Below are 6,498 nucleotides of genomic sequence, written 5' to 3'. Positions count from 1 at the left end.
CTTCCCTGTGCTGCACCTGCCTTTGGCTGGTGGCAGGGGTGGGATGTGCTCTGAGAAGATGCCTCTAACCACCCTTTTGGACATGACTAATACCCATCCCAGGTGGTGCAAGGATTGCCTCCTCTGTCTTCCCAGAGCCCCTGGCACTGCCGCATTCATAGTTCAGCTCATTCTGACCCCAAATTGCCTTCCCCTCCAGACTGCAAGCTCCTCCAGGGAGCTTTAGCCAGGGATCCTTAATTCTGTTGTACCATAGATGCCTTTGGGCAAAGCCAGTGGACCCCGTTTCTGAACAATTTTTTAAATGCATGTAGTAAAATACACAGAATTAAGAAAATCAATTATATTGAAATATACTTATTAACATTAAAATGTAATATAATTGATTTGCTTTTCTAGTAATACATTATAGCAGCAGGTCTGATAAGCATCATAATTTCAATGTAGGGATCAGTATAAATGATACAGCATGATATCTGCAAAAACTATGCTCTGAAACGGAGGCCTCTATGGCTTATATGGATGACAAGGTCCCAGGTACTACTAATACTATTAGGGACATGCTCAATTTCAGCTCGAGGCTGGTGAACACAAAGTAACTTTTGGCCGGGTGAGGTGGCTTACACCTGTAATCCCAGCACTTTGGGAGGCCAAGGTGGACGGATCACAAGGTCAGGAGATCGAGACCATCCTGGCTAACACGATGAAACCCCGTCTCTACTAAAAATACAAAAAATTAGCCAGGTGTTGCGGCATGCGCCTGTAGTCCCAGCTACTCGGGAGGCTGAGGCAGAAGGATGGCGTGAACCCGGGAGGCGAAGCTTGCAGTGAGCCGAGATCGCACCACTGCACTCAGCCTGGGCAACAGAGTGAGACTCTTTCTCAAAATAATAATAATAATAACTTTTTATCCATGTTCACAGACTCACCAGATTCTATTTATGGACCCCTTGGTGGGGTCTTCGGACCCCAAGGAAAGCCCCTGTTCATTCTCTATGCCTTCCTACCCCATCTTTCACCTCTCTCTCCCTTGTCACTCTACCCCGTTCCCTGGCCTTCTGGCAGTGCCACTTTGTGTGCTTTGTTTTGTTTTTGGAGATAGAGTTTCGCTCTTTTTGCCCAGGCTGGAGTGCAGTGGCATGATCTCGGCTGACTGCAACCTCCACCTCCCAGGTTCAAGCGTTTCTTGTGTCTCAGCCTCCCGAGTAGCTGGGATTACAGGCGCGCACCACTATGCCCAGCACATTTTTGTGTTTTTAGTAGGGACAGGGTTTCACCATGTTGGCCAGGCTGGTCTCAAACTCCTGACTTCAGGTGATCCACCCGCCTTGGCCTCCCGAAGTGCTGGAATGGCAGTGCCACTTTGAATGCGTTGAGTGCTTCCTAAGTCCTGCTGCCTGGAATGTTCTTTCAGTCCCTCGACCTGGTCCCTCACTCCTCACCTCAGCTCACCTCAGAGCAGCCTCCCCAAAGGCCCCAGGCTAGATTTGGTATTTCCTGTTTTTCTTGCTACAAAACTCAGTGTCTTGCTTCTCTAGTACTTATTCAATTTACAATCGATTGTCAAACAAATAAACACAAAATAAGCCTATGTCCACCCATGAACACTGTGCTTTATGAAAGGATAGTGACCATATCTGTTTGGCCTTTTGCCTTAAATTCAGCTAGCAATATCTACTACCTAAGTAGAGATGGTACAAGCCTGAAGAAGAGATGAATGAATGGATTTAAAAGGTTTAGACACTGTCCAGCTTGTCTTTACACTTTTAGTGCTTAGCCCCATGTCTGGCACATTGTAGGTGCTCATTTAGTGATAGCCAAATGAATTAAAGGCTGGCTGGCTGAATAGAAGGTTGGGGGGCTGGGGTCGAGGCCTCACAGATGTGACCCTAGATCCTAAACTTTATTGAGATACTGCCCAGCCCATGGACTGCCTCCCACGGTCCAGCCGTGTGATTAACTTGACATTCCTTTATTTTTTATTCCATCTCCCTCTTTCTAGTTTCTGATTCGAAAGTGGCTGATTTGGGGAATGAGTTCTGAGCACTCTGTGGGTTACTGTAGAAACCATTCTCCTGGCTGTCTCACCATCAGCGCCACCTCTCCGTGGGTCTGGAGTCTTGAGGAGCCAGGACTGGACTGGGATGTGAGGCTGGGTCTTCTGAGCTGTAGATGGGAGCAGGAAGATGTATCTCTACTCACGATCTCAGTGCAAGGCTCAGCTCTCTCCTGGCAACTTGCCCATCATCTGTTTCTGAGTTCTTCTGACATATAGGTACTTGTGCCTTTGATACTTATTTGCCTCTATTCAGTGATGAGCCATTTAACCACGCAGCCATCTCTGGACAATGAGACGGGAAGGCTGGGTCGGGGTCGGGGGCAGGGGAGTGCTGGGAACTCAGGAGAGAGCAGAAGAAAAGCAGGGAGGAGGCCCTTTCATCCCTGAACCACAGCATCCTCCTGCCCAGAGCAGGAGTTTGTTCTGCTTTTTTTTTTCTTAGCAATATTCACCTGATTGAGTCCTGACCTTTCCCTGCCAAGAAGAAAGCCACACTAGCGAAATTAAGGGAGAAATCTAATATTCATGAGGTGCTGATTACCCACAAATAGGATAGTGTCTTAAAGTAGATGGTGTCAGAATTGCAAAGGCTCTTGATAAATATGTATGTTTACGGGCCCAAACAGAAGGGGAATACAGTGTAGGTGCTGAATAATTCCTCATGAGGATGGAGACAGAGCCTGCCACAGCCAGTTCATCATCAGGTGCGGGGCTTAGGTGAGGTGTGATTATCTAGCATAATTACACGTGCCATGCAACATTCATGAAACCCAGCAGATATCTTTGTCTATGCAGGACAAGAAGGGGCTTCACTCTGAAGCACAGCAAACTTCCAAATTACTATTTAGCCTTTTGTACTTCAAGCTTGAGCCACTTTTCATAGGTGCTAAGTTAGGTATTCAGAGAGCCTGCTTAGGACTGGTTAGGTACCAGTTGAAATTCAAAGTTTCTCTCCCAAACAGCAGATGAACCAGATATTGTTGTTGTTGTTGTTGTTGTTTTAAGATACAATATCATAACTTTATTCAGGAGATAATCAAATACAATACAGGACTGACACTGACACACAGCTATGCATAAAAATTATATAAATCTGCTAGCTAGATTTTCCAGAGGAGGCCCAGTCATTATAAAAAATAAAGGGAAACCAGGAGGGTGTCTAAATGACTACAGTGTTTCGAGTAAGCATAAGCATTTCCACACTCCCTTGTAGTGAAGGCAGTCCCAGGTGAAGGTGGTCCTACTAGCAGGAAGATGAGGAGGCAGCAGCTGTGCAGAAGCCATGTTTCCTGGCCCTGCCAGAGCTCAACTATAGGCCTTGTTGAACTCCTGGAGAACCCACCGCTTGTTCTCCGTTGCCTGCCTGAGTACGGTGTACTCTTTCACCAGCCTGTCAAACTCCTCCCCAAGCACCTCATAGGAGTTCAGGACCTGTCTCCATGTCCTGCTCCTGTAGGTGAATGGCTCCCTCCAAACGGTCCCGAATCAGACGATGAACTTCCACTTTCTCAACAGTGTAAGTGTCAGACAAAATCTTTAGCTCCTCCATCCTCAGCTTAAGGATCATAGCACTGCACTTGACTTCCAGGTACTGGGCATTGATGCGGTCTAGCTCGGATTGAGTCTTTAGCCGGTGTTTCTGAAGAAGCCTCCGCAGCAAAGTGAGGCAGTGGAGAAGCACCTGGGAGTAAGTAGCACTCTTCTTCTCCAGCAGCAACATCTGCTCCTTCTGCTGGCTCTTGGCATCCTGGCATTGCTGCTGCTCACCCACTAGGACCTCTGCGAGTTTCCACACCTTTGCTGCCTTCACGGTTTCACTGTCAGCATCTGAACTGGGATTCTAGTAGCAGGGCAGAGTGAAACATTTCTTTTTGAGCTGCTCCTCTACTTCTTGCTGTAGCCGAGCCCTCATCCACACAAAATCCTCTGAGAGTGGCATGAGTTCCAGAAGGTCTGCTTTCTCCATCCCCAGCAGTGGAGGTATCTCCCTCTCCTGGCTAGGACCTAAGAGTCGCATCAGTTTGGTTACAAGTAGCTGCTGTTCAAGGGTCTCATGAAACTTTTTGTCCTCAGAAGTTACATTTGTGTCTTGTATCTTCACATAGTAGTCCGCAAGCAACTCTTGAATGACTCTATGTAAAATCTCAGACCTCAACCATGTTGTCTTATGCAGTTGAACTTCCTTCCATGCCTGAGCCTGCTCCTTTGCCAGGGTGAGGCTTAAGCCACTCTCATCCACATGCTGTGAGAGATTCAGGAGAAGCTTGCTGAAGTATGGGTTCTGTAACAAGTCTTCTTTACTCAGGTTACAAGGAGAAAGTTGTTTGCTGCACACCTGTTGAAGTATTTCCATCCCTTCTCCAGGTGAGCAGAAATCCCCGGATGCCATTTGATTTTCTTGGGATTCTAATCTGCACACCCTGGGGCAGCTGAAGCTCTCAAGGCGGTGCGGAGAACCTCGGCTGGGGTGGGCTGGTCAGCAGCGTCTACACCCCAGAATCCGCCCGCGCCGGGGTTCCGGAACCTCTCGCTCCGGCCCGGTGCAGGGGCTGGGGGAAGCGAGGCCCGGAAAGACTAAGCTCCAGATATTGTTAATAAAACATTACAAGCTAGAAATCAGTTAGCACTCACACTTAGCTTGCATTTTGTTTTTCTTCCTTTTCAAGGTTCTTTGGATGAGGCATCAAGAAAATACATTTGGACAAATCCTTCGTCTCAAATATTTTCCCCTCATGAAACCAAAGGCATTGCTCCCAAGTCATTTCCATTAATTAGACTTGCATCTTGTATGACTGAAGGAGAATCCAGTCCACAAACTCTGGGTTAATTTTCTCTTCTGACATCTGTGTGTAGTGTTTCTCTGAGGAGCTGAATTATCTGCTCTCCAGTGCTTTCCTCTCGGTGTTTTTTGGCCAGGAGCAAGGAGACAGGCACCTTGCATTCTGGGACCAGCAAGCAATTCTGAGAACTGGAGCTGCTTAGGTTCTTTCACTTCTGCTTCAAAGGAATATGTTGAGTTTGCAGAGAATGAAGGAGAGAAAGACTCCAAGTTCCAAGCGGGGACTTGGGGTAGTCTCTGAGCATCCCAGTGTACTTCCTCCCCACAGCCTCCTCACTGGGCTCCCAGCCACCAGTATTTGTCGCTTTAATCCCCCAACACAGAGCTACTAGATGGATTTCTCTTTCTTTCTCTTCTTTTCTTTCTTTCTTTCTTTTTCTTTCTTTCTTTCTTTCTTTCTCTTTCTTTCTTTCTCCTTTCTTTTTTTCTGATGGACTTCTTTCTTTTTTCTTTCTTTCTTTTGATGGATTTCTTTCTTTCTCTTTCCTTCTTTATTTCTTCTTTCTTCCTTTCTGATGGATGTCTTTCTTTTTTCTTTTCTTTTATATTTCTTTTGATGGATTTCTCTTTCTCTTTCTTTCTGATGGATTTCTCTCTTTTTTCTTTTCTTTGTTTCCTTCTTTCGATGGATTTCTCTTTCTTTTTTTCTTTCTTTCTTTTCCAACTTCTTCCTTGCCGCCTTTCTCTCTCTCTCTCTCTCTCTCTCTGTCTCTCTCTCTCCCCTCCCTTTCTTTCTTCTATGTTTTTTGTTTTTGTTTTTGTTTTTGTCTTGAGAGTCTTGCTTTGTCACCCAGGCTTGAGTGTAGTGGTGCAATCTTGGCTCACTGAAGTCTCAATCTCCTAGGCTCAAATAGTCCTCCAACTTCAGCCTCCCAAGTAGCTGAGACTATGTGCCAGCAATCTGGCTAATTAAAAAAAAAAGTTTTTAGAGGTGGGGTCTTACTATGTTGCCGAGGCTGGTCTTGAACACCTAGCCTCAAGCAATCCTCCTCCCTTAGCCTCCTGAAGTGCTGTGATTATAGGCATGAGCCACCATGCTCGGCTGGATTTTTTCTTTTAATTGTAGTTTTATTATGTTCTTTTTGCTTAAAATAAACTTTTCTGGAGTAATTTCTGGACTCTGCAAGGTCCTTGTCCTATTTGTTATGGTGTTTGGGCAAGCCCTCAGTTTTCCTGTCCAGAGCAGGCCTAGGACCTTCACCTTCAGTGGCTTTCCTGGGATCCCCCACTACCCAGAAGTGCAGGGCTATTGCCTCTGCTCGTCCCCAGATCCCAACCCTCCATGGGCCTGCCAGGAGGGGAGGCACAACTTTACCTCTACCCTCATAGGGATTTTTGGCTGCACCTGTGAGTTACATTGACATAAAACAGATGAATGAGAGAAAAACATACACATTTATTTAACACAAGTTTTACATGACACAGGGGCCTTGTTAAGGAAATGAAGACCCAAAAAGGCAGTTAGAGTAAACACATAGTGAATTTGACAAAGGGTAGTGCATTATGAAAATGTGACAAGGCCACATTTGGGTTGTCACTGATGGACATCTGGGTTGATTCCAAGTCTTTGCTATTGTGAATAGTACTGCAAGAAACATAC

General features: G+C 46.0%; 1 pseudogene; it reads right to left on the bottom strand.

Annotated features, from left to right (window-relative positions):
* Window positions 1-3,057: 3,057 nt before the first annotated feature.
* LOC699846 (HAUS augmin-like complex subunit 4 pseudogene) lies at window positions 3,058-4,653 on the bottom strand (annotated as a pseudogene).
* Window positions 4,654-6,498: the final 1,845 nt, after the last annotated feature.

The sequence above is a fragment of the Macaca mulatta genome, chromosome 19 (assembly GCF_049350105.2).
Source record: "Macaca mulatta isolate MMU2019108-1 chromosome 19, T2T-MMU8v2.0, whole genome shotgun sequence".
NCBI classification, from domain to species: Eukaryota; Metazoa; Chordata; class Mammalia; order Primates; family Cercopithecidae; genus Macaca; species Macaca mulatta.
The sequence above is the reverse complement of the archived record's forward strand: the minus strand, read 5'-3'. Positions and strand labels throughout refer to the sequence as shown.